General features: G+C 39.9%; 1 pseudogene; it reads right to left on the reverse strand.

The window, feature by feature from the left end:
- Positions 1-2,543: 2,543 nt before the first annotated feature.
- LOC147357950 (olfactory receptor 51Q1-like) lies at positions 2,544-3,454 on the reverse strand (annotated as a pseudogene).
- Positions 3,455-9,455: the final 6,001 nt, after the last annotated feature.

Genomic DNA, 9,455 nt, shown 5'->3' on the forward strand with positions numbered 1-9,455 from the left:
AATCCCCTCCAACTTTGGTTGTATAATATACCTAAAAATACATCTGAATATCTCTGCTTTAACCACCATACTCCATATCATCATTGTCATCTTCCTTAAGTATGAGGGGATGCAGTGTTATAACCACTTTGAACACAATGTGACAGTTTGTATTACAATATACCGTACAATCCAGCAATTCAACTATAGATAAGACTATGTATTTCAATGACTAAAGGTATTTATTCTAACAAAATGACACCTTTAACCCATAGATCAACATTATAAACCTTGAACAAATGTGTTTTTTTTAAACTATGAAAGCACTGCTGCTGCTGTTGCTGTTAAGTCGCTTCAGTTGTGTCCAACTCTGTGCGACCCCATAGACAGCAGCCCACCAGGCTCTGCCGTCCCTGGGATTCTCCAGGCAAGAACACTGGAGTGGGTTGCCATTTCCTTCTCCAATGCATGAAAGTGAAAAGTGAAAGTGAAGTCGCTCAGTCGTGTCTGACTTTTAGCGAGCCCATGGACTGCAGCCGACCAGGCTCCTCCATCCATGGGATTTTCCAGTCAAGAGTACTGGAGTGGGGTGCCATTGTGACAAAAGAGAAAGGTAAGTACAGTGTACTTAGAGAAACATTACACTTACTTAGAAAAAGAGAACATTATTGAGGGAGTTTCTTTGTTTTATGACTTTTAGCTTTACAGAGATCTCTATTGATAGGAGATGGGTCAGTTAAAACTCAGTAAAAAACATACAGACTTACTGGTTTGAAAAACAAAAGGAATATTTTGGAGCTGCCAGATTATCTAGAACGTGGTAAGAAAATACATGTAAAAGACAGATCAAGAAGAAGAATACAAATTTGTGCATATAAACTCAGTGAATATCTGAACTGTACATATTTGAGACAGGTATCAATCAGCCTGTGTAAGGCTAACAAAACTGAACAAAGATATTAGGTGCTTCAAAATGCAGGGGTGAATTGAGAATTTGAGTTCCGTGAGTTAACTATCTGAATAAAAATCAATCAAATTCTTCAGAGATATAAACAGAATCCAGAATCTCAACATCTTATTCAAAACATGGTTGAGGGAATTTTAGATACAATTTAAGAGTACTCAACATAAAATGAAACTAGAAATGTGGTGCATATTCCAGAGAAAAATAATCTGTGGGGATCAGCTCCAAAATAATCCAGATATTGAATGTAATAGACAAGGAATTCACAGCAGCCATTATATCAAGTATGGAACATATAAAAGAAAATAACTTTATATTTAACATGCACCAGATGAAGACAAATAGAAATAGATTTTTATTGCCAAATTAAAACTAAAAATGATAATCAATCAAAAAACAGATGAAGTTTTGGCTTAAGAGAATCACAAAATTAAGACTAGTTGTATTTTAAATTATGGATACATACTAAATACCATGTTAAAAAATTCAAGGTATCAACATAGGCTTTAAGTACAGAAAACATACTAAGATATTACAGTTGTAAAACTGCAAGTGTAGTTGAATTAAATAAGAAACAAGAGGGTAAAAATCACATGCTCATTTCAATGTAGGCAGAAATGCATTACACCAAATCTACTATCCAGTCATGGTAGTATTAAATTAGAGATACCAATCTGCTCAAGCTAAATAAGAAAAAGCACACAGTTAACATCATATTTAATGGTTAAATATTGAATACATTCTCTGTTTGACTGGGAACATATCAAGGAACATGTCAACATTCGTTCATCATTGAACTGTAGGTCCTAGCCCAAAAAGCAAGAAAAGCAAGTAAAAGTATATGAATGAATGAATGAATGAATGAACCTGTAAAAGGAAGCCAGTTTATTTCCAAGGTTCTTCTGATCTCCTTCTTAACAAATTTTCACTGTGAATACCCGTCTCCCAAATTAATGTCCCAGTACACATCTAACGTCTAAAAAATACAAGATTAAATAATTGCCACTTAGAAGCTGAGAGGTGAGAAGGAGAAACCCTAGAACTTATATTGAATCATGAGAGACCCCACGTTTGATGCCTAGTGAGTTTTTGTTTTGTTTTGTGTTTTCTTTTGGATCCAGAATTACTTCTCAGGGCATTTTCCGAGAAGAAACAGTGTAAATGGAAGCAACTTAGCGGCTTCATGTACATGTTAGGGGAGAGCTTCACAAGAAGAGACACTGTTGAAAACAGGATGTCCCCATTTGAAGGACTTTTGAAGGGTTACCTAACTCAGGTAGTTCACTCTATAACATATTTCACATCTTGAACTAGAAGCTTGGCAATTCCAGGATACAAATGTTGAGGAACTTAGCGTGCAAAAAGTGCGTGTAAATGAAGCAGCTCTGCCACATGCAGGCGGTTCAACTTAGCTTAAATTACAAATCCAATGAACATAATATTGTATTTAACTCTCAACCCTGCTTCCTGATTCATACATGACTAGACATTCAAACCAATTTTTCAAGTTTCTCAAACTATTATTTTACAAAGTAGTACCAAAAGCCCACTTCTCAACACTCTATTCCAACTGTCTATGAGCAAAGAGATCAAAGATCCTTCAGCGGATCTGTTTGGTCTTAACACTGTAGATAATGGGGTTCATCACAGGAGGTGCTAGTACATAGACACTGGCCATACTGACATGTACAACTCGGGGAGCATGCTTGGCAAAGCGGTGAGTCATGGACACACCAACCATGGGTATGTAAAGGACCAAAACAGCCAAAATGTGGGACAGACAGTTACTGAGGGCCCGGAGCCTTTCAACCTGGGAGGCAATTCTGAGGACATGTCCCAGGATGAGTGCATAGGACAGCACAGTGAGCAAGGGGTCCAGTACGATAATAAGCAGAGCTAGAACAAATCCATACCCATTATTTGTAGTGGTGTCAGCACACACCAGGTGAATAATGTCTTGATGGAGGCAGTAGGAGTGGGAGAGATGAGGGGAGCCATAAAAGGGGAGCCTTTTCAACAGAAACAATGCAGGAAGAACAGCCAGAAGATAGTGGCAAATGATGGCTAGACCTATTCTGCAGATTGCCTTCTTGGTGAGGATGGAAAAATAATGGAGAGGGTGGCAAATGGCCACGTGGTGGCAAAAGACATGGCCTACAACACAGAAGATTCCATAAAGGAGAATCCATGGAGGAAGAAGAACTGAATAAAGCAAGCCTCAAAGCTGATCTCTGAGGCATTGAACCAGAGGATCCTCATGAGTGTAGGCAAAGCAGTGAGGCTAAGTCCCAGGTCTGTTAGGGCCAACATGGAAAGAAACAAGTACATGGGTTCATGCAGAGAGGGCTCTGCCCTGATGACAGCCAGTAAGGTGGTGTTGCCTGCAATAGAGATAGTGTACAGACAGCAGAATGGGATGGAAATCCAGGTATGAAAGATGGCCATGCCCATGAGGATGAAATAGAAGGGGACTTGTGTGGAGTTAGTAACCAAAAGGCAACTGCACCCCATTCCAGTACACTTGCCTGGAAAATCCCATGGATGGAGAAGCCTGGTAGGCCGCAGTCCATTGGGTCACACAGAGTCAGGCATGACTGAGCGACTTCACTTTCACTTTTCACTTTCATGCATTGGAGAAGGAAATGGCAACCCACCCCAGTGTTCTTGCCTGGAGAATCCCAGGGGCGGGGGAGCCTGGTGGGCTACCGTCTATGGGGTCACACAGAGTCGGACACGACTGAAGTGACTTAGCAGTAGCAGTAGCAGTAACGAAAAGCATGACTGGAGGAGGCAGCCACAAGACCAGAGTTTGTTGCAAAATCTGTGAAAAGTGGAAAACATAAGATTAAAGTTCTACAACCATGTTAAATCATCATGTGATATATTTTCAAGAGAGATCTGCTTAAAGAGATAAACAGGAAATGAGCTCAAAATGCTTTATTATTTTTGCTTGTTTTAGCTCAAAGCTTGTCATTCACCTAGTTGAGAGCATAAATCAGTCATTTTTTTAACCTAAGGACGTTTTTATCTGTCCAGAAAGCAGTCATGCACTTATAGCAGGAAAGTATAGGAGTGTTTTATCGCTGTTGGAGAGAATAGCTGTAGAGAAAAGATTACTATAGGATATTCTTTGATACAATAAAGTTTGGAGAAGAGAGAGCATAGACTGATTAAGTTAAAAAGCAATACAATATACTGTCACCTATAAATTGGCACTTGCGTTCTACCTCTACAAAGATCCAATTAGAGCCACTGCAGCTGCTGAACTTTAACACTCCCTAAAAGGAGTTCAGGGTGGAAATCAAGAATGAGACACTGTGCTCTGGGAAAAACTGGCAGAACATGTCTTCAGATAGTTACATGTTTTCAGGAGATTTCATGAGCCCAATTCTTGCATCTTCTTGTATCTAGAAAAGCACTAAAATTCTTCATAATGACCTCTGCCCCTGGTGACTAGTGTTAATCTTCTACAAACAAATATGTGCCTGATTGCATGTATTCTTCCTTCACTAAAATCATATGTATACTGATCACATGTATACCAACATTTTTGGAACAGTTTTGTTAGAGCAAGTTTGTGTGCCTGATAGAGTGAGGCCAAACACACAGAAACACTGAAGTTTGAAGCAGAGAAGTATTTATTGTAGGGCCATGCAAAGAGACAAGAAGTTTATGTGCTGCACTCACTTCCCCTCCCCCACCCACCACCCTGAGCTCCCGGCACAGGGTGAAATTCAGCAAAGAATTTTTAAAACCCAGGGAAGGGAAGGGGGTTTCAGGGTATGTGATCAGTGAGTGTACAATTCTGAGTGGCTGAGGGTGAGGGAACAGGGTGATATTACAGAGTTAACATTATCAGTCAAATTATTGCATCAAATACTGCTATCTAGGTATATCTAAAGTAGAAGATATGGGAAAAGCCTGTCCTGGGAAGGCCCCTTAGGGTCCTGCTGGGCTACAATTCCCCCTATTTCTTTGACAATTCTCAATCTTGAGGAGAACAAGTTTTGAACAAGAAAAAGAATAAAGGTTCAGATAAGGAGGTTAATCATAGACTTGATAGAGGTACCTACAGTGTTCTGCTGGGTTACAATTCCAACAGACACTGTTGTGAGACCGACTAGGCATGTCTGAGTCTGACAGCTACTCCATTTTTATATTCAAATGCATTTCTCTCCTAAATTGCCAAAAAGGCATCACCATTAGTGATTTTAATACTTTTTAAGATATGAGAAGATGTGATGATTTAGGCTCATAAAAATCTTCTTAAAATTTCTATTTGAGAGCCTGTTTTGCCAGTTTTACCCCTGAGTACAGTGTGCCCCATTCCTAATCTCCACCCTGAAACTCCTTTCAGGGATGTTCAAGGTCAGAACTGCAGTGGCTCATGATTTAATCCTTGTAGAGGTAGAGAGCAAGTGTCAGTTTCCAGCTGGCAAGGCTTTTTCATATTTATAAGTTTGATCCTAGCTTTTGGGGTATTTCATGACCATTTCATCTTGTGATGATAGGAATGCTCATTCCCAAATCTGGTGGAGAGTTCCCTGGTAGGCCACTCAATGTGCTGAGCTTCTCTGGTGGCTCAGATGGAAAAGAATCCGCCTGAAATGTGGAAGACCTGGATTTCATCCCTGGGTCTGGAAGATCCCCTGGAGAAGGGAATGGCAACCCACTCCAGTATTTGCCTGGGAAGGATTATCTCATGACTTAGGGGCCCTCTGAAGCATCCCAGAGCAAGCTGAAGTCAAAAGAAATTTAATTAGAATTTGATTGTGTGTGTGTATTAGTTGCTCAGTCCTGTAGGATTCTTTGCGACCTCATGGCCGGTAGCCCGCCAGGCTCCTCTGTCCATGGCATTCTCCTCCAGGCAAGAATACTGGAGTGGGTTGCCATGCCCTCCTCCAGGGGATCTTCCCGACCCAGTGACCAAACCCAGGTCTCTTACTCCTCCTGCATTGGCAAGCCAGTTCTTTACCACTAATACCACCTGGGAAACCCAGAATTTGATAAGAAGCTCGTCAAAAACTTCAAAATGTTTTAAGAACATTTGGTCTGGTGGAATCATAGGTCACTTAAAATATTTCAAAACAAAATCATATCATTGAAAGGCAAGGAAGTTCACATATATTATCAAAAGCAGCATTTGAAGTAAACTTGTTCTTTTGGCAGAAAGGAACCAAATCTAGTCCTGTACCAGTCTACTTTTAATAACAAAATCCATTTACCCAATTAAGTTTAAACTAAAATAAGCCTGGCCATGCATAAAACTTTTTTCTCAAAATATATAACCCACTTTCCTACTATATAGTGAAATGTTTTATTATGTCTAGTAACTTTAATTACATATTTAAATTAGAATCCCCAACTTTTAAACACCTTAATTTCTAAGGAAAACCAAGAGAGCAAGTAATTTTTACCAAAATCTGGAGAGATTATTTTATATAATTTAAGAACATAATTATTCCTATAGTTTAACTCAAAAATTTCACCACACCAAGTTATTTTTCTCACCGACAGATCTGCAACAGATATCAGAAGATTTCCTTTAACTTCTACTAAACCTAAGCTCAGTGAAAATGTTACTTTGTGAAAGCATGAAAGTTGATGACGCTAAAGACCTAATTAATTAATTAGACCAAATTCATTAGACCTAATTAATTAAATCAACAAACTAACATTAATGCCAAGTATCAACAATATAGTATTTCCCCTTCCACATGAACTTGAAACGCATTTTGTCTAACTTTTTAAATATTTGAATTGTTAAGTGCTTAAAGTTCTAGGTGTCCAATACTTTTGCCACGTGATGTGAAGAGACGACTAATTGGAAAAGACCCTGATGCTGGAAAAGATTGAAGGCAGGAGAAGGGGACAACAGAGGACGAGATGGTTGGATGACATCACCAACTCAAGGGACATGAGTTTGAGCAAACTCCAGGAGACGGTGAAGGACAAGGAAGCCTGGCATGCTTCAGTCCAGGGGGTCGCAGAGAGTCAGACACAACTGAGCGACTGAATAACAACAAAGTCCTATATGGCTCAGTGGTAAAGAATCTGCCTGCAACATAGGAGATGCAGGTTCTATCCCTGAGTCAGAATGCTCCCTAGGAGAAGGAAATGGCGACCCATTTCAGTCTTCTTGCCTGGGAAATTCCAAGGACAGAGGAGCCTGGTAGGCTATAGTCCACGGAGTCACAAGAGTCGGACACAACTTAGTGACTAAACAACAATATAAATTTGCTAGCCTACAAAGAATAGTTTGAATACATTAAATTTGCTTGCTTAGATAAATTATGGTTTTACTGATTTTCTTGATCATCTCTTATGAAACTTATGTAAAGTTTCGCTGAGGGAGCATCCCCAGTAGTTTTGAGGGTTTTTTAAATATTATTTTTGCATCCCTTTTTTCTTCAGTTCCTAGTAACACAGATAAGCTCCAGAGGGCTTAGGTAGATCATTTACATCTCAAAGACACAGGAGGATAAAATGCACATTTTTTTCTACTTGTACAAAATCCAGCCATCTTGATGTATATTCAGGGAACTCTTTTTTCCAGTTTCCAAATATTCACCTCAGTTAAAAAAGAAAGAAAGAAAGAAAGAAAACCAAGTAACAGTAATAGACAATAATACATATCATCTGCTCACACTCTTAAGCCAGTCTTAACAAAACCAGGAAGAGAGTCAGGGATTTGGACTCAGGTACTGAGACATCTATTCACACACATTACCACCCCCAACCCCCACACTCCCCACCCGCTGCAAGAGAAAAGCAATTGCAAAAGATCCATTCTGATATAATAGACAAGCCATTAGAGGCCTCTGCCCTGCAGATCTCAGGGAGCACTGAGGCATTTTTTTCATTTAGGGAGCACAGCTAAAGGATCTCTTAAATTTGCAAAACTACCCCAAGGGACTGTAAGATGAACGGAGCTCTGATCATCCACACTTAATTATTCATCGTCACCATTAGCAAATATCAAGCAAACAGCAATTCAGAATGATTGTTCAGGGTCAGAGTTGCCTAGCCCTAAAAAAGGAAAATTCCCAACAAATGCCCAGTCAGTCCAAAAAGGGGCAACCTCAACCAATGCCCTATCAGAGATGAAGCCGCAGAATGACCAAGGCTAGTTCAAAAGGCAAACCAAAGTTCCACTGATGTAGGAAATAGATGGGCTCCAGGTTAGACATTTACAACTAGCTTCCTGTTGTATTTCCTGCGACAAGAGATAGGTGGGCTCCAGTTAAGGAATTTATAATTATCCTCCTGTTTGCTCTCCAAAATGGAAATAACAACAGACGCGGAGTAAATAGCCAGTATTTGTCTCTTGTAAATACCGTAAAGTAATAGTAATGGCAAGGACAAAGAGGGGGCAAAACCCTACTTGAGGAAAGGTTTAAGGGATCTCCCTCCTCTTTCTCTTGGGATAAGGGAGACACTACACATGCACAGAAAGTCTCCTTGTGGGTCAAAAGTCAAGGGACTATTGTCAAGCCATAAAGAGTCTTATTCCTCCCAGAAGCCTTCACTTGATTTGTCTTGACTGAGGGGCATATGCGCACCCCAGGGGAGAGTCCCAGAGCAGGTTAGGTGTGAGAAAAAGAAACCAGATAATTGGCCTGAAGGAAGACAAAGACCCCGAAAAACTGACCTATATATTTATATATAGGTCAAGTAGGGAAAACCACTAGACCATTGAGGTATGACCTAAATCAAATCCCTTATGATTATACAGTGGAAGTGAGAAATAGATTTAAGGGCCTAGATCTGATAGATAGAGTGCCTGATGAACTATGGAATGAGGTTCGTGACATTGTACAGGAGACAGGAATCAAGACCATTCCCATGGAAAAGAAATGCAAAAAAGCAAAATGGCTGTCTGGGGAGGCCTTACAAATAGCTGTGAAAAGAAGAGAAGCGAAAAGCAAAGGAGAAAAGGAAAGATATAAACATCTGAATGCAGAGTTCCAAAGAATAGCAAGAAGAGATAAGAAAGCCTTCCTCAGTGATCAATGCAAAGAAATAGAGCAAAACAACAGAATCGGAAAGACTAGGGATCTCTTCAAGAAAATCAGAGATATCAAAGGAACATTTCATGCAAAGATGAGCTCGATAAAGGACAGAAATGGTATGGACCTAACGGAAGCAGAAGATATTAAGAAGAGATGGCAAGATTACACAGAAGAACTGTACAAAAAAGATCTTCATGACCCAGATAATCACGATGGTGTGATCACTGACCTAGAGCCAGACATCCTGAAATGTGAAGTCAAGTGGGCCTTAGAAAGCATCACTACGAACAAAGCTAGTGGAGGTGATGGAATTTCAGTTGAGCTATTCCAAATCCTGAAAGATGATGCTGTGAAAGTGCTACACTCAATATGCCAGCAAATTTGGAAAACTCAGCAGTAGCCACAGGACTGGAAAAGGTCAGTTTTCATTCCAATCCCAAAGAAACGCAATGCCAAAGAATGCTCAAACTACGGCACAATTGCACTCATCTCACACGCTA

The sequence above is a fragment of the Bos grunniens genome, chromosome 15, assembly GCF_055505025.1.
Source record: "Bos grunniens cultivar Pamir isolate PY7600 chromosome 15, Bosgru_T2T1.0, whole genome shotgun sequence".
Lineage (NCBI taxonomy): Eukaryota > Metazoa > Chordata > Mammalia > Artiodactyla > Bovidae > Bos > Bos grunniens.